The sequence below is a fragment of the Camponotus vicinus genome, unplaced genomic scaffold (assembly GCF_025532165.1).
Source record: "Camponotus vicinus isolate PSW18456_S1 unplaced genomic scaffold, iyCamVici1.0 SCAF_3, whole genome shotgun sequence".
Taxonomy (NCBI): Eukaryota; Metazoa; Arthropoda; class Insecta; order Hymenoptera; family Formicidae; genus Camponotus; species Camponotus vicinus.
In genome coordinates this window covers 17706751-17725480 of record NW_028141967.1, presented here as the reverse complement: position 1 = coordinate 17725480, position 18730 = coordinate 17706751, and the positions used below count along the sequence as shown (strand labels likewise).

Sequence of the window (18730 nt, the reverse complement as noted above, 5' to 3'; positions counted from 1 at the left end):
ATAAATTATGATCGAATCAAATTTTAATTAAAGTTTCAATTACGAGGAATATTGTACATTAAATAATTAGGCGAATGAAAATGAGATACAATGTCATTGTTCTTAAGGAAAAGTCAGTTACATAGAAATCGTTGGACCGATTCAATAACGCAAGATGTATGTATGTGTCTGTATATATGATATTTGCAATTTATATTTCTTTAGTATTTTCAAGGAATTTCAAAGTTTTCTTCAGAAGGAGTTTAATAAATGACATAGTTATTCGAACATTAAGAGAATTCGACGAATTAAGTTTCAAGATTATAAGTGTAGGTTTGTTCCTCGTTCACTCAATGTTAAGTACACTTCATTTTAACAGAAGTTCCATTTAATTACTCGAGATATTCAATGCCAAAAGTTAGGAAAGTTGCAATTAACAACGTGTTCGATGAAATCTCCATCAAAGGAAGCATAATTTCATATTAAGCCAAGAATCATGAGCCGAAAGAAAGAGCGCAAATTTCTGATGCACACTGTACATATGCGATCTCTTTATTCCTTTCGTCCGAGGGCCGCGCCCTTCGTTCCGCCGCGTAGGCAAACGGCCCACGGCCCTTATGCTACATACCGCAACGTAGGAAGAAAATTAGGATATGGATACATCGCGAGATGGAATCGGACGTCAACGCCCGTCCGGTCTCGCAAATGTTTGAATTAATTTAATCTGTTAGACGACTCAGCGTATTTGTCCTGCGTTGTCTTCTCTTGTATTTTCTAATAGAGTTCTCAAATTTTGCATTAGCCAATTATTCCATAAATCCAATTATTCTATAAAGCCAATTATTCTATATATTCACGTAGATAAATAAGTCTAATGGTAATTTTTTTTATACCCAATAGATAAAAAATAAAAAAATTCTAAAAAATAAAAATAACTTTAATTTTGATTGTGAAATTAATCTTTAGGAAAATATATACACATAATATATTTCAGAATATAAAAAGAATTAAACTTACAATTGCTTTCATGAAAATGGCTAACTGCCATTTGTCCGTAAAGTTCATTGACCTATGATACTTTTTAGTTGAATAAACTCTAACAATGAACTATATAAAAATAATCAATAAAACTCAAAATCCTTTTTGAAACCGCTATTGTTTTAGTAAAAACCTTTCAATCGTCCGAATGCAGCGGGTAATACCGACATTTCTATTGGATAAATGATTCGTAAAGTTCGCTAAAGCTATTTTTTTATTTCCGCATTAAATCATGCATGTTTGCATACATTCATACAAAAGGTAGTGTGCATTAATTTCTCTTTTTTATACTTTTACAGTTCAGGCATAATTAGGACAGAAACCCTCAAAGATGAGGGCCTTTTGCCTTCTACCAGCGCTTTCTAATGTAAACACTCTCAGTCTGAAAAGTTTAAATTACCGACTGTACTTTTGTTCTATCTTAAGTAAAGCGGCAAGTTAAATCGTATAGGTATTAAACTAATTAAGGAAAATTATCCCGATAAGCATAATGGGCTTTGTGTAACGAACTTTCGGCAACGTCGTCGCGTTTTTAACCGCATCTCTCGTCTGTGAGAGAGTTAAAAGTGTGTGTTATCCTCACTATTTGATTTAATTAAATCGGGTCCCTGATATTAAATAGCATTTAAGTCGTCGATATCGTCTTTTTCTTTACCGTCTTCTAATTTTGTCATTTAGTAGGTAAGCTATAATGAAATGTCTTTATGCGATGAAGCAAAGATTATAATAATATTTTCTCGATATATATATATATTCGCAGATTAAGCTGTTTTATTATTGCAATATAAATTAAATAGTTCAATATATTCACATCATAGCGATAGTAATATTAGATTATACATATGATTTTGTTACATACAAGCAACACGTACCTATTACTACATCGCTATAATAAATATGTTTCAATATTTAATATATTAAATTAAATAACAGAATATCTTAATCAGGAATCATGAAAAAAATTATAAATTTTAAAATTATCAATATTCATTTAGTGTAAATATTGTTACATGAAATATTCTATTTAATTCGCACTTCTATTTAATTTTATTTATTCTTGATGCTTTCTCATTATTAGTATAAAATAATGTAAAATTAAATAAAAGATGTTTCAAATTTTTCACTGAAAGCACGTCATTAAAAATGTTAAGTATGGCATCGCTGCGAAAAGCGAGATAAACTCGAATATTTCTGGCATTATTAGAATTTCGTAGCGAATTGTATATAAATAAAGGATGCGCGGATCGAGCGGAATCTAACGACGATACACAAAAATGATACGGTAGAGATAGTTGCGCGAATGGTTCATTGATATATAGCGACGAGGCGATATTCCGCGATTAAGTAATTGCGATTCGCGACAAGACAGAAAACACTTCTGATAACGACCTCTAACAGAAATTAATAGCAGGGCGGGGGCGCGTGATTACGTGCCGCGCCATGAATCGACGCTTATTACAGACGTTGAATTTGAAATCAATCTCCATTAATGAGATTTATAATTAGGGACAAGGTCCGCCTGATGATCCGGGTGCGAGAGAGGCGAGAGCCAACGTGCCGCGCCGCATTGCACCGCATCGCGCCGAGTGCCTCTCCTTGAAAGAGCCGCGCGCTGTGAATAGACAATAATTATTCTTTAGTAAATTATCGAGCCTACACAGCGCCACTTTTTCACGGCGATTTAATCGCGCTTAAGATACCTCTCTCGCGAGTTAACTCCGGCGGCAGCGGCGGGATCGGGCGCGAGAAATCGAGCTCTCGCTAGGGATTTATCGACCAAGGCCGTCTTCTTCTTCGGAGCCGGGATCGTCGTTTCTGGGTAATCACCTCGCAACAATGTTTAATCACGGCCGCAAATATGGAGCGTTATAAATCGACCGTGCAATCACACCGAGGCATACGCGCACGCATCCGATGTATGTCCGCAATCGTTTATAACGATTATAATGATGCGAGATCGCGCATAATTAATTGCCCGCAATGATGTACTGAAAGCGAGAATTTTTGCGAATCACGAGTACGAGTAGTCTTGATTACTCGCAGTAGAATGTGATAAATAAAGCATTGGCCTTTTGTAACGTGGCTTACGAAACAAGATACATTTTATATTTTATTTTTAGAATATTAAGATCAAAAGACAAAGAGAAAGAGAAAGAGAGAGAAATATTATATATACATGTTACTCGATGAAAATTCGAAAAGCTATAGCCAAGAATAGCAAGAATATTAAAATATCAGTAAATACAAATATGTCATTATAAATATATTTTGAATTATTGAAATATATATATTTATTGAAATGTGTATGTATTATATATTTACTAAATTACTTTATACTGAATTTTCTATCCTTGGTACTTGGGTTTTATTACATCATACCTCGAATGATGATGACACAAATAAACGAGCCATATGTGCTTTATATTGATGTCGTGTACTTAGCATTCTTACATTATGGACATTGTCTATTTCTTACATTATGGGCATTGTCTACATTGATAAATTGGTAGAACGATTTAGATATAGTGTTCAACAGAAACAAGCAGCATAGTTTTTGTAACGATCGGCTTGACGAATTGTCTGAGAAAAACGCATCTCTCCGAAGCTCCGTTCAAGCATAACAATTTTTTTAGCTACTTAACTCGTACTCGATATCCTCTTTCTCTGTCGCCTTCTCTTTCTCTTTTCTCTTCTGAAAGAACCGTTAAGTTGTTTTACAAGAGTCCGTAATTCCTTCATCGCCTTCTTCTTCAGTGCCACGGCCAAAAACCCAAGAAAGAGAAGGAAGAGGGGAAGAGAGATGGAAGGTCCGGCTCTAATTGACCGCGACAAATAAATCATAATGAGGCAGCTTCTTTCCCATTACTATAGCCGGCACATTATGCTTTTACGCAATCTTCATTACCATTCATCGATTGCGCTCAAGCGAAGTAAGACGATAGGTGGAGAGAGGTTCCAGAATAAATTCCCTCGTCTCCGATGTAATCTGTTTAGTGGCGAATAATTACATGACCCCTTTGTACTGGCGAGAAAATGATCATTTCTCTCATTCATAATCTAGATAATTAGATATTGCTTTTATGAAGCCTCGTATTTCAAAGCGCGTTCGCTATCGCTGAATTATTTAGTTCCCTCGGCAGTCACGACGCAGCATGCGTTTATTCGCGACAGATGTTTCCTCGGAATGCAATATAATGCCAAGTGCGTTCGCCAGGATATGTACTGAGAAAACTATACTACAAAAATGGCAATGTGTCGAGATACTATCTAAAGCTAAGCACATTATCACGGGACCAAAAATGATCGATGCCAATAACAGTGAAAGCATCGTTTAAAGAATTGGAGGTGAATCTATTAAAGAGAAAAGATATAATTTCCGATATTAACATGCACTCTCATAAAAAAGTTGAATTAAATCTTTTTTTTTATAAAAATATAAATTAATTAAAATAAATAAGATTGTAAAAAATTTTAAGAATCGTTTCTGATTATTTACAATTATTCACCAAGTATGCATCGAGAAAATTGTACTATAAAAATAGGAAAATGTCGAGATACTAGCTTTATAGCTAAGCACATTATCACTAATATTTAATAAATCTTAAATAAAAAATCTGAGTAAAAGAGGAGATTGTTAAATACAAGAGCGATAATAAAAAAGCGATAAAGATAATTTCAAGCGCAAGACATGACGCGAAAATACTGTCGCTATTTCGTTACTCGGTTAAGCGCATTATCGTACTTGGTTCAAAACGTAGAAAAAGTGCAGAAAGATTTTTACTGGAGGCGGCAGCTTGTCATTGCAGACCAAGCGGAATATGAGAGAAAGAGAGAAATGAAGGACAGCAAGGAAGGATGGACGACTTTCTCGACGTAAAGGTGGGAACGAAAAATCTTTCAAAAGACGCGACGCTTTAAGGACGTATTAAAAATAGCAGGCGGTAGTGAAGCCTGAGGTGCAGCCCGCAGTTTACTGTGGTATAAATTAGACTTGCTGTTCCAGCATAATCTGATATATTAACGAGTCAAACCTCAGCCCCACGCTCTTCTCCCTCAAACAAGGACGACGAAGAAGCGAAAAGAAATGCACCGGCCATGATGCAAGCAAGAGAGGGATGCGAACGGGAGAGACGAAGGGGCAAGCCCGCGGGACGTATCGTCGATTTTTACTTGCTTAGTATCTGGCTTATAGTCTCGCAATTTTTACGGTTCGGCGATCTTGCCTGGCTTAACACCGTAATTGAAATTGTGGCCTTGCTTATCGGCCTGTCGTAACGCTGAGAAATGGATCTTTATTAGGGAGCCGCGCAGAAGTGGCGATCGCGAGCAAAAGAGGTGGGAAGAAGGGGTAGGCGAGGAGAGAGGATTAAACCCGAAAGACCCTAGAGAACGACTAAGGGCAAGATACGTTTCAGGGATTAAGATAAAGGGAGGAGGAGCACAGTTTCTCGGCAGAAACAAAATATCCGGCCGCGTTCCCCGGGACTTAAATATTCGAAAGCATGAACACGAAATGCGTTCTTATTACGCATTTGCTCTTTTTCTCCCTCTCTCTCTCTCTCTCTCCCTTTCCGAGGTCCTTCAGATCCTGGACTTGTTCGATCACCCTATCGTGGATCCTGAGATTGAAACGATCTAGATGAGTGTGAATATTCGACTAGAATACAGAACTCCAGCGCTTATAAATTGCGATATGTTTACGAAAAAATTATACATTTAGCGCACACGCGACTCTATCATCTCATCTCTTCGTGATAAAATATACGGCTCAAAATTTTAAATTCCCTTCATTGTAGATTGATATTCTTCGAAAATTTAATACAAAGCTACGATATCAATAAACAAGACAAAGAATATGTATCTTGGAAATTATTACAAGTAAATAATATTTATATCATTCGCGGTCTTTCGACTGTTTGATCTTTTATAATCTTTATTTTGACAAGGAATAGAATTCATTTTGGCATTGGATTTTTTAATAGCAAATTCTTTAATAAATATTAATATTTCTTTTAAAAAAATTTAATGAGAAATTATCTTTCTGTCGCAGTTTTTCAATATTTAATATTAATATTTAATATTATAATAATTATCGAGAATTAATATTTAATATTATAATAATTATCAAGATCTTATGAAATTAAATAATAAAAGTGTAAAATCTCCAATCAAAAAGTTTTATTTATTCACATTTCTAAATTTAATTTGTAAGAATTTATTAAAATTGTTTCTATTAATAGCTTCTTAATTAAGGTTTTCTCCAGATAAATTACTAAAACTAATTATATCCTCATCTTTTATCATATGTCAATATGTCATAAGTAACTCAATAAAAAGCATAGAGAAGCTCGTCAATTCTTGTTACAACCACTCATATTTCCATGTAGTGTCAGCGAGCAGCTTTTTTGAATGGAAAAAAGAACATTTGAAAGAGGAAACAATTCCAGAAAAAATAAAATTGCAGAAGTGACAGCCGCGCGTACACGCGATTAAAATAATTGGAAATCTATTGCAAAAAAATATAGCGTCGGTTGCGAAATAATTGATTTCTCCGTGTCGATTCTTTTTCGCGTAATACGGGACATCGAGCCACATTTGAATGATTTATTTGCAGCGTCGGCTTTTTCGAGTGCGCGCCGCCGGTTGATTTGATTGAATTAACATGCGCGCCAAATGGTGCTCGCGTGTTTCGCAGGCATATATATGAATGCATATATGTTTATGATATGCTTGAACACACACGCGCCGACGAGATTATCGGCGGCCCGCGAATAAACTATCCGCTCGACGCTAACTGCAATCCAATTGGCAATCCGCTGTAACTTGTTTCTCTATCAGTTGCAATTCGTATGTATAAACTTGTTGTGGGATAACGCAACCCTGCGAGCTCGTTTCATAGTATGGTGTCGCTGCTTGGTGACGTTAAAGCACGTCAGCATCATTAGAGTGAGTTCTATGCTAAATTATCGTCGTGCATTCCTGATTTTTGGAATTATCTAGATATTATAAGGGAAATATTAGCGAATTGTAAATGAACCGCGAATAATTTTATAAGTCGCTCCTACCTGCACCAGTAATGTATCTTATAAATTAAAATAACAATTTTAAAATTTGGTCCGTAAAATAAAATAAAATTTAAATGTTTTTCCAAATGCTGTTATTTATTTTTGTAAAAAGTGATATTTATTTATTATATTGTATTCTGACTGGAATCATACATTATATTGTATTACATTAGTTCGTTTTGTATGATCGTTTTAAAATATTTTCTTAATTCAGGATCTTGTATAATAGTAGATTACAACAAATTATTAGTCATATTTTAATCAAAACTTGCATACAACTACAAAGTAACAAGTTTCAATTATATACATCTAAATTAATTCGATATTTATTTTGTCCAAAATAAAATTTAAATGTTTTTCCAAATTCTGTTATTTATTTTTGTACAAAGCAATATTTGTTTATTATATTATATCCTGATTAAAATCACACATAGGAAAAGAAAAAAAAAAAAAAAAAATATATATATATATATATATATATATATACACTGTAGTATATATATAAAAAATATTACCTAACAAAATTACTTTAATAAAATTAATTAATTTCATTGAAACAGTCCGGTTAATGGTATCAAAATTGTATAATAATATTGGCCTGTTTTGCATGATCGTCCCTGAAATTATCTATCTCGACTGTAAACAGCATATTGGCTGAACTCGAAAAGGAGTGTCTTTACGTGATTAGAGGAAGTGGCGACCCTTAGCGATGCGACGATACGAGTTCTGGAACAGGTTTAACGTACGTAGGTTCGACACGCGGTCGCGGTATCGATGAGTCTCGGTCGAGTAAGATAAAATCGTCCGGAATAACGTTGGCTGCGACCATTTTTCTTGTGTCGCGACCGATAAACAGTCGACCGTAACGATGTCACAAATTATTGCTCGCAAAAATGCGCTGGCGCATTCAAATGAGAAAGTGGGATGTAATAGGCCGCATAATTATACGCCACGATAAGCTGGTTAAGACGATAATGATAGGCCAGGCGCGCGTTTATGAATTTAGCAGCACTTTCGCGGACACGCAGCGCGGTTCGCAAAATTATTTTAGATAATGTCGCGCGAGAGAGTGCTCTGCGGTCGGCACTTTTTATTAATGCGCGCCATAATGACGAAAAAAATACACTTAAATACACGTTCATATATATGCAGACAAATAATGTGGTCTAAGATTAAAATTTGAATCGTAATTCTCGTATATTTAAATTCTACTCTTTTAAATTTGCGAAACTTCCTAGCATTAATTGCTCAAAACTTTTTAAGGATGTTGCCCCCTTCAAGTATCTACGATCGAATCTCGGCCCTTAACGGAAGAAATCGAATCCACACGAAAGTCGCGTAGAACCGAATTGTTTTTTGATCGATCGCTCAAGTTCATTCTAAGCGTACGACGTAAGCCAAACACTCGTCTTTGATTGGTCGTCATATTCCTATTATCTTTACGGGAAAGCGCCTCTAGGATAAGCCGCTCAAGAAGTATACGATTGGTCAACTTATGGGACACATTATATCTATCTGCAGCAGCGGAAAAGGAAAGGAGCGGGAATGAAGAGAGTTTCCTAATAAGCACAAGAAAATAAGAGAAAACAAGTAAAGAGGATTTGCCGAGATTTCCGATTTTCAGTAAGACCTACTCAGTCTTTGATAAGATTGTAGATATTTTTATACCAACCGAGTAAAAAGATTCTTTGAAATTAATAATTGTTAATTATCACCAGCTTTAATTATACAAATGATTAAAGAGCATTTACTTCGGTCTTTGTTCGTGACGCGACTATAATTTTCCCTGCTGAAACACGAATAAAGATATTTTATCTTCATTTATAACATATATAGTAAGGTTTTAAAAATACATTAATTATGCTTGGGATAACGTTGTTTTAATCTCATTTGCGAGAATTAATGTTGTTCCTGAAGCGAAAAATGCACACATATATTTTCTTTAAAATTGATTGTAGCGATGCAAGTTTTTGCGTTTTGTCAGCGAATTAATGTTAATGCGCTGCAATTTTCGCGGCGAAATATATGTAGATTTTCTGACCAATTACAGCTCTCATATCTCGTTGGTGGTTAAGAATATGTTATTGTCATGTGCACTATACTCGTGTAAACGTATTTCGCGGCAAGAAAGTCCGTACGACGAATCGCGAAGTGTCTGTGCGGCGAGACTTAATGGCTCTGTTAATGTGTACCTCTGGTAATTAGTATAAAATTGCTCGCAATTTATAATTTAATTACGGCCACTCCCACCACCGAAAACATTTATTCACGTTCGCGGATTCGAGTTTGCAACTGGATATTCCCGCCGTGAATGTCAGCCGTCGTTCCACCGCGTCCAATGGAAACAGATTACGTTAATTATCGTCCTCCATATATATTCCTGCTTAACTCCCTTTGTTTTTGCAACTGAAATTATGCTGCCAGCGTACCATCTATTTCGAGGGCTCGACCGAACCAACACCTCTCGTCTAGTTATATATTTCGGAAGATACTACAGATTTAACACCATATTTAACTAACAATAATATCGAGCAAACTTAATATAAAAAGAATTAGAGTAAAATTGAAATTTTAAATAATTTTTAAATATTACAGACTAGAAATTAGGTACCTAAAAGAAACTCTTCTAATATAGAAAAGTAACGTGTACTATAACTCTTACTTTATTCACGCAAAATGCGAACAGATTTCTTTCTCATAGAACGTGTCTTTAAAATTTAGACTACTATCTTTCTCTCAGCTTTCTTATGCAAGTACTGATGAACCAGTTTAAGAAAAGAATATCAGCTCAAGAGGTTCCGACGGACCGTAGTAATTCTTAACGGTTTCAGAAATTATGCGCTCTAATTATGCGAGCTCGAGAAGGCGAGAGAGGAATGAGAGATGGAGGAAAGCTATTTTAGTGTTTTAGAGACCCCACGGAATGACTAATTGCCGCGCTTTGCCAGTTTGATTGCAATTCTTGCGAAGTATCGAAAAAGAAGAATGTGGAATATAAGGTAAAGAAGGGAAGAACGAAAATGGAAGTAGTTATTTAGGGATAATTTTTCATTATCAAGACAAAAAACAAATTGCGGAATAATTATAGGACAAAACAGTTTGCGTATATGTGCGTATATGTATGTGTACAACGCATATTGGTAATGGATAGTTGGTCGCTACCCGTGTGCTCTGTTAGGAAAACTGTTCGAAATTATAACCTCCGCGAATGTTTTATGATGCCGCCGAGTATTGTGTACAAAAGCTCGCTTCCATTTTTCTCGGCAACTCCCGCGTCTCTATTTTTTCGGGACGCAATACCGTCGAGAATTTATGCTTTACTTAAGCCGGGAAACTCGGAGTTCGTGTAACCTTTCGGAAATTTTGGTCAGTTTAATTAATTTATTACCGTGTGTGATGACTTTAGACCAGAAGTTGCTTCAGGTGACCTGATTTCTTGGATCGTTCACGTATGTAATTAAGCGGTGGATTCTAATCAACGTTTGATGTTTTTCAGAAACTGTTTCTCCTGTGATGTTTCTTATCATATTTTTTCGCAAATAATAAAAATAAGAATTGTTATGTAAAATTATAAACGTTGAGCTAATTAATAACATATTTTTCTATAAATTTTTATAATTAGTATTTTTAAATATTTTCTAAAATGTTCACAGATCGTTATGTTTGGGATTAATGGTATTTTTTGTACTATTGTATACGTGTATTTTAATTTATTGAAACACTTTAATTTTCAGTATTTACAATACAATCTTGTAATTATGTCACGATTATCTCTTTTCAAAATAAACTAGCCGAAATGCAATCGTGAAACATATTTTTACTTTCGCTGTAAAATGTAATTACGCACGCAAGTTAATTAACAACTTGTATATAACGTTGATTTTTACTAACTCCACGGAAAGAAATATATTAACTAATTTAAAAATTCATAAATAATAAGATTTTAATATAATAACCGTTTTATTTTTCCTTAAGTATATAAAAACATAAAAACTCTTTTGCGCTTGAAACACGATTAAAGTTCACTAGAAAAACTTTTTAAAAAGCAGAACGCCTAATGCTTTCAAAAATATTCCAAAAATTCTCGTAATAAAAATATGATTCGTAAAATATTTAAATTGTTCTTTTAATGAAGACACTTTTAATGCGGCCCCGAAGGGTTTAATCGTTCGCAAAAATCGCGCGGCTCTTTTCTTTTCAGCAAAGATGCACTCCGGCGCGCACAACGGCTGCATTACAGTGGGTGGCGCATTAAAATGTTTGTTTTTCCTTGGGCAACGTTAACTCACCGGCTTGCGCTTCGCTCCCTAGAAACGCCCGTAAATAACACTTTCTGCGCGGGTGTCACATAACGTCTTCTCGCTACATGGACTTCGTTTCAGGCACGTTTTTGCGGCGACCTGCGACGACGCATCGTCATATTCCTGGCACCGGCGCCAGATTCCCGGCGCTAGTTAATAAACTAAGAGCAAGAGGAATATTAAGCGAAAGAGAGGGAGAGGGCGGTAGAGCGGGAAGAGGAGAGAGAAGCGAATAGAAAACTTGTATTAAAGTGCACGTCAGGATTGGACCCGGCAAACTTGCAGGCTGCGCTGAACTTGGTTTCTCACTTTATGAAATACAACCCGATCTTCGCGGAGCCTCTCCATTTGACGAACTCGACTGCCTCCGAAATGGGAGAAAGAGAAAGAGAGAGGGAGGAGGAGGATCTGTCAAAGCAAGATGAGAAAAAGAGAGGGATGTAGAAGAGAAGCAACGAACACTTGCCACACCCGTAACTCTGAAATCATTTCGTGCTCAGACTTCGAGTAAACTATCTATCTTCGAATAACAAATCGACAAATTCTCCACATAGACAGAATGAGAGAGAGAGAGAGAGAGAAAAAAAGAGAGAACTCACTGCTCTCTTGGCATACATTTCGTACGTTTCGCTTCAGAAAATGCATTCCCTTCTTTACTACTTTTCTTATCTTCCTAGACTCACATATTTTCTCTCATTCTTTTCTCCATGTTCATTTTTTGTTTCACAGTATATAACCGAAACGGACGTGCATCGCGACGAGGTCAGAATTTCCCGTGTTTGGACCGTGTTTTTCGCGAGAGGAAAATTCAATGGAACAGTGAGATCACTAGAATTATGAACGCGCGGGACATTGTTTTCAGTGAATTTTTTTATTTGATTCCACACTTGTCTTTTATACTTGCAAATTTTCGCAAAGACATTGGAGGAATAATAATAATGAGTAAGAAATTTCGAGATAGTATATCGTATTCTCTCTGAAAAAATATTATGAATGATTAATTGTATTTTCTCATCAATTTAACCACGATATTAATATAATAGTAATGCAATGACGTAAACGTCATTGCATTTCGAAGTAGACTTGTGAAATATATGTAAGGGATATCTATATATGTATATTGGCATGTGCGTATGTGTGCGTAATATCTATTAACGATTATTAATTGCGATTAAATTGTGCCAATGTAGAATTAAATGACGTTTATCGTAAACCACGATAAATGCGTGTGTGCATGACATCAAAATTTCAATTGTAAAATGCAGAAGATTTTGCGGTACCGTCACAAAATTCAATAAAATGTCATCCTCTTCCATATCGCAAACAACATTTCATGCAACAATCATGGCGTATCGATTTAATATCGTACGCAGAACTATGATATTTCAACTAATTCACTAGTAACCACATACAGCAGGAGCATTGAATTGATAATATCTATAATATACATTCGGAAATAACCTCTGCAATCGACGGCAGACGCCACCTCGCTCTTTCTCTTTCTCTCTCTGTCTCTCTTTCCCCTCTCTGTCCTTCTCTCTCTGCTATTCCGTGCGGGGGAACTTCGGCAATAATTCAGCGCGCTTTTTGCGCGCGTCGCGAATATAGATCGCAGCCTCCAACGCGCGCGTGCGAATCGATCGCGCGTCGCGCACCGTCGCTTTTTGCGGTCGCGCCAAGCGATGTTCGCGGCGGAGACAAATGAACTCGGGTCATGATCATTTTTCCAATTTCGCTCGGCGACTTCTTGCCGAGCAGTGCGAGCCGGGACGAGCCAGTCAGTTGAAAATAAAAAAAGAGAACGCCAGTTTTCCGCGAGGTGCGGTTTAGGAGCGCCTGATGTGCGAGTGACTTTCCCGATATCTCGGAACGTTTTTTGTGTTTGTCGTGATATGAAGCATGCAGATCGTTCCTTGCCACGTGATTTTCACAAATATTATGTATTTATGCGCCCAGAAATTTGATGGTTTAATCCTTCATGCAACGGATATACGAAATATATATTAGATAAAAATGATTATTAAATAGAATTAGTGTTAACAATACATATATCTCATCATTCGCGTGTCGATGATTTAGCCCAAAATCCCTGCATCGCGAAATTGTCCTTCGAAGAATTCTGAATAAGATAAAATCAACTCACCCGCGTTCATCTGCTATCCCTTTCTACGATCTTCAGTCGACGTTCCTCTTCTTTCTTTATTCTCGTTCACTCTCTCCGATGCTTGCCCTCTCGGATTCCCTTGCCCTGCGGCTTTTCCTCTCTGTTCCTCTTTCTCTTCTATACATCACTCTTTCTATTCATCTCTACCGTCCTTCTTTGATTATTCGTATCTATCCTTCGCTCTCTTTCGCCGAGGCTCTCTCCGGGCAATCTCGCTCGATAGAGCCCGCGTTAATTTGCATAGCCACTTCGAGAGCCGCACGATCAACGGCCGCTGTTACTGTTGTAATATTGTGCTGGTATCAACCTATCGGCCGTCCCTGTAGCCAGGAAGCGATATGACGCTAATATTTTTCTTCCGCCCATCGCACGTTCGTTTGAAACTTCGTATGACATCTTCGCACAGTTCTCTCTTTCTCCAAAAGGATTGCACTTTGTACAATATTTTTTATTGAGCTGAAATAACGATGTGTCACATTAATAATTTATGAATGTCTAAACACATAAACAATATTATGTACATATGAGCATCGTTTATATCGATAGCAATGTATTACGAAGTACGAATTATAAGAAAAAAACGGCAATTGAATGTTTTATGACTTATTATTTCAGCTGCTCTTATTTAGATATTTTATATACGATTTATATATTCTGTTTTTAGTAATTATTAACAGGATACACTTGCTAACAAAATTATTATTAATTTCAGCTTTTTACATTAAGATAATCTTCTCTACCTTACGCTTCGAAAAAAAGTTTAAATCACTTGCAAAAAAAGGTAAATTCCGATTCAAACACTTTATTATTCAGTCATGCCAATTCCCAGGAAAAAGATGTCGCATCGAAACTATCCGAAATTCAAGGCTTTCAATTACTCCCACAGATAAATTAGATCGCGACCGGTAGATTAAACCGGTCCAGCTCGAACGCGGCGGTTATGACTCGTAAAAATCGAGTCGCATCGATCAGACGGTGAGCGAACAGGGGCTCGGAGAGATATATAAATGGCAAGCAGAGAGGGGAAAAGGGGGGAAGGGGGTAGCAGGGGACAAAATATTCCTGGGTCGACGGCTCGAGCCCGATGTCACAACGAATGCCTTATCGATATCATCCTGTCGAACGCTCATACACGAAATATTCCGCATAGCAATGTCTCGGTAATTGGATACACGATCGGACCGCGATAGTTTTCGTGTCGAAACTCGATCCGATTCGCGAACGATGGATCCAGAAATGTCCCGCGCAGGACGCACCTGCCCGTTCGACAGCCTATGATACGAATGACAATAGTATGTGTGTACAGGCGAGTTTACACAACTCACGGTTGTCCCAAATAAGTCGTTCAGGCTGAAGGATAACTGACTTGCCTAAACAAGGTTTTTGTGAAAATCTATCGTCCATTTCAACAATGTGCGAGTTCCTTTGAATAATCTATCAAGAAGCTATCAAATTATACAAAATGGACCTCATAATTAGAAACGTCATAATTTGAGAATAATTTAAAAAATTTTCTCCCTATCAAAATTTCGAGTTTTCTCACGCAATTGCATCTGCACTGAATTTATTTCTCTGACGCGTCCAATCAAAAGTTTGTTCATATATTCGTAGTGAATCATTAATTCAGTATAGAGTCGGTTCTCTTAATATATTCCGTCATGCATGCAAACGTCATCGATTTGCAAGTTTCGACATTGGAAACGACGTCGGGACGTCGCGTCGTTTGCAGATCGCCCGGTGCTCATAAGTTTGCGCAGATGATGCGATAAGTCTCTCGAAATCATCAATACTTTTCACTGTGACCATTTGAATGAAATATCATCGCGAGCAGATGCGTTCTTCCCTGGGCGGGAATGCACTTGCACAGCCTGAAGCGAAATTAATACCCAAACTTCTTCAACAAATACGAAAGTTGGAGGAACGCAACGTTGCACATTTTATTTTAATTTTAATTCCAATATGTTTAAAGTTAATTTTTCTGTTTAAAGCTAATCATGTGTAGAGCAGAAAAAAGAACACGGATTTCATATTAATAGAATTTTCTGTTTATATATAAGATGAAACAAGTGTATGTACATTCACGATTCGCAAAAAGGAAACGAACGTAAAAAGTGCAGCTAAAAAACCGAAACTAGATAAAAAGGAAGATCGAATAACACGCTAGTCTATTTGCAAAAGACGCATTGCATCGAGTTTGTTTCGGTCGAGTAGCAAATCATTTGATCGATATCTGATAATAATTCGCGTCGCCTGTAATAAGCCGATCGCGAAGTAATTAGTAATGTGTGCCGGTGACTGATTCTAGCGGAATTACGCGCCACTGATTAGCGCGGTACCGTAATCCCCGTAAATATGATTACGGAGGAAATGATTATCCGCGTATCGAGCCGACCGATGCATGCCGATCAATAGTTACGGATCCATAAATAGATCCTTCAAGGATTCTGTAAAGCGACCGTGCAGTATCGCGGAAATGATAAAATCGAGCAGATCGAGGAACGGAGGGGATCGAGGATACGTGAGAATATTATTTACATCATTATATCTTATGCGCGAGATCCGAGTGTAATTTAATATCTTGCAGAAAAAAATCTCTGCTATTTTTGATGGAAGAAATTAATATAAAGATATAATTTTTTGCGATAAAATCCAATACATAATACGTATATGTATAATTTGCATTATATAAATATGTTATCACGATACAAATATTAATAATAATGGTGTATCTCTTCCGCTCAACGAAGCAATATTAATGCAGACTGATTAAAATATTAAAATGTCAAAATAAAAAATTAACAAATATATCGATATTTGACAAATTGATATATAATGATTGCATGAATTATTGAATCTGCGGTTTGCAGTCATTTTACAAATCGATAGATCGTTATCCCCGATAATTATTAACTGCGATGCAGATCTATGATGCATACCTTATAATGCGTATAATTAAGAAATTCACTTTAAGAGAATATCGAATTTTATTTTTATCAGTTGCAGATTTTTTTCAAAGTGTTCACCGATACATCGGGGTTATGCATTGCGTCGATAAAATTTGGTGCAAATTTAAATGCGTCGATAAAATTTGGTGCAAATTTAAATGTCCCTCCGTGAGAATGACTTATATAGCCATCAACGATAGTAGCAGATCGGGGATAAAGGGAATCGGCGGTTCGCTGACGTCGTGGGATAGACGCAAATACGAGAAAAACGAGCTCACGACTCGCTATCGTTCAGCCAGATAGACCCTAATGCTTACGCAGGAAATTTGTGACCCATTGGACCGGACTTGTGAGGGTGCAAAGCAAATGTTTTCTTTCGATGTCCTCCCTAATGCACACATTTAAGTGTACTCCGTTCGATCTATAACGGCGGTGGCGGCCGGAGCGCATCCTATCGTGACAATATTATCTCGAAAAATATTTAACACCGATATTTGGGTTTCGATTTTATTTAATATTACGTCCGTGACGCGAGAAACATTCGGCAAATAAAATGGCACAATTGCTACAAGGACGTACAGCGGTTGGTATATGAGATTTCACCTGTTTCGACCAATTTTGATAGATGACAGAAGACTACAGAAGACTACAGAAGACTACAGAAGACTCAAACATTTCTATAAATAAAGACACTCGCGTGCTTTCAGAGATCCTTTATATTAATTTAAGAATGATCTTTCTTGATATGCATTTCATATTTCTAAAATGTCTTTTCATCAAGATGTATTGCTTGCTTTCATTATACCTACATCTCTCCAATAGGTTCTCTCGTAACGAGAATCGTATAAGAGGTTTGTAATGTAACATTGTAGCCAACGTGTGCGAGTATATCGTCGCAGAAAAAAGTTATCCGAGGGAACTTATTTAATCGCGATTACTATCGATTTTCCGTACCAACTTATACACCAGTGGCGCGGGAAGCCATGACGCGAATCGAGATCCTGCAGAAACTGCGATAAGATTTCAATGATGAAGCGGCGAGCTACGCCGATGGCTTCAATCACGTATGAAGTGATCGCAATGAACGTTTACAGTATTGAAAGGCATGCTTCCACGGCGCGGACGCTATAACTCGTACCTTGCCATTAATATAATCTCGTATAGATCGTTTTAAAATTCCATGCTGCAAGATGAAGCGAAGTAAGAGCCGGCTGTTACTGCTGATCTATTCAGCAGTATCGTTCGCGATGCAAATTGATTCGCAATTAATCGCGCCGCTGAGAGATTCAAAGATATTGTATGTGCGCATACGTTTTATAATTCTGCGATATTACATTAGTTTGTAACTTCTCTCTTTGACGCATATATTATTTTTCGATTCACATTTCGAACGCCATTAATTTTACTCGATCGTTATTTAGCAGTATTTAGTCAGGCGATATGAATAACTATGCAATTAATTATATCGCTACAGAATCTAAGGATAGAACATTATACGTACACTTTCCTTATTCAATGTGTTAATGTTTATTTTACATATAATTAAAAAATTATCTTTCTAAATATAATTTTAGAGTTAGAAAGGAAAAGAGAGATTTAGCGTGCCAAAAAAATATACATTTTTTGCTTTTGAAAAAAGTATCCGTACAGTATTATTTTGTTCGCACGCATTAACAGCTTGACACGCAATAGAAACGTGCGGAGAAAATCCGGTGCGTTTTCAGTGGAACGCAGAACGCGTGAATCCAGCGTGATCGCGCGCGATCTCTCGATCCGTAAATGAAAATTCCCGTCTGCATTGATATGCATCTACAAGATTCCGATTGCGCTCGACGCGCTCTCGGCGTTCATTTCGTGCGATTTCAGGACTTTCCGGCGGAATCTCGTAAAAGCGAATTCTTCACGATCGCTTGCATCCACCGTGCTACCCCTTAGAATTGCACCCCTGCATCGTTCGCCTTGATGCTCCTTCAAGACAAGTTTTGAAGCTGCTTATCTTGTTTTTCCACGGCAAATTCACGATAAGAAAATTATTATCGTAGATTCTTGATATGGATGTGAAAGATAAAGATCCAATGTATATAGAGTATACGCTATGGAAGTTTCCTTCGGTTATGCATTTTTTTATGAATTTTGTGATCAATATATTTTTAGCTCAAATAAAAAAGATATGAATTTTCTTATTTAGTACATACATTTAAGTTGGCTTTAAATTATTCTCAATCAGAAGAGAAATTT

The 18730-nt window shown here is 36.7% G+C and overlaps 2 protein-coding genes across 4 annotated transcripts in view; one reads left to right on the top strand and one right to left on the bottom strand.

Annotated features, from left to right (window-relative positions):
• LOC145969278 (latrophilin Cirl) overlaps nt 1–18730 on the top strand; it is a 421116-nt gene that overhangs the window by 23808 nt on the left and 378578 nt on the right. The gene's annotated exons all lie outside the window — the stretch shown is intronic.
• LOC145969280 (uncharacterized) overlaps nt 1–18730 on the bottom strand; it is a 183359-nt gene that overhangs the window by 108864 nt on the left and 55765 nt on the right. For 2 of the 3 annotated variants that reach the window (XR_014438000.1, XR_014438001.1), the window contains exon 4: nt 13527–14003. The exons of the other annotated variant lie outside the window; for it this stretch is intronic. The gene's annotated coding sequence lies outside the window, so the exon portion shown is untranslated. The remainder of the gene's footprint in view (nt 1–13526; nt 14004–18730) is intronic. 3 annotated transcript variants of the gene reach the window in all.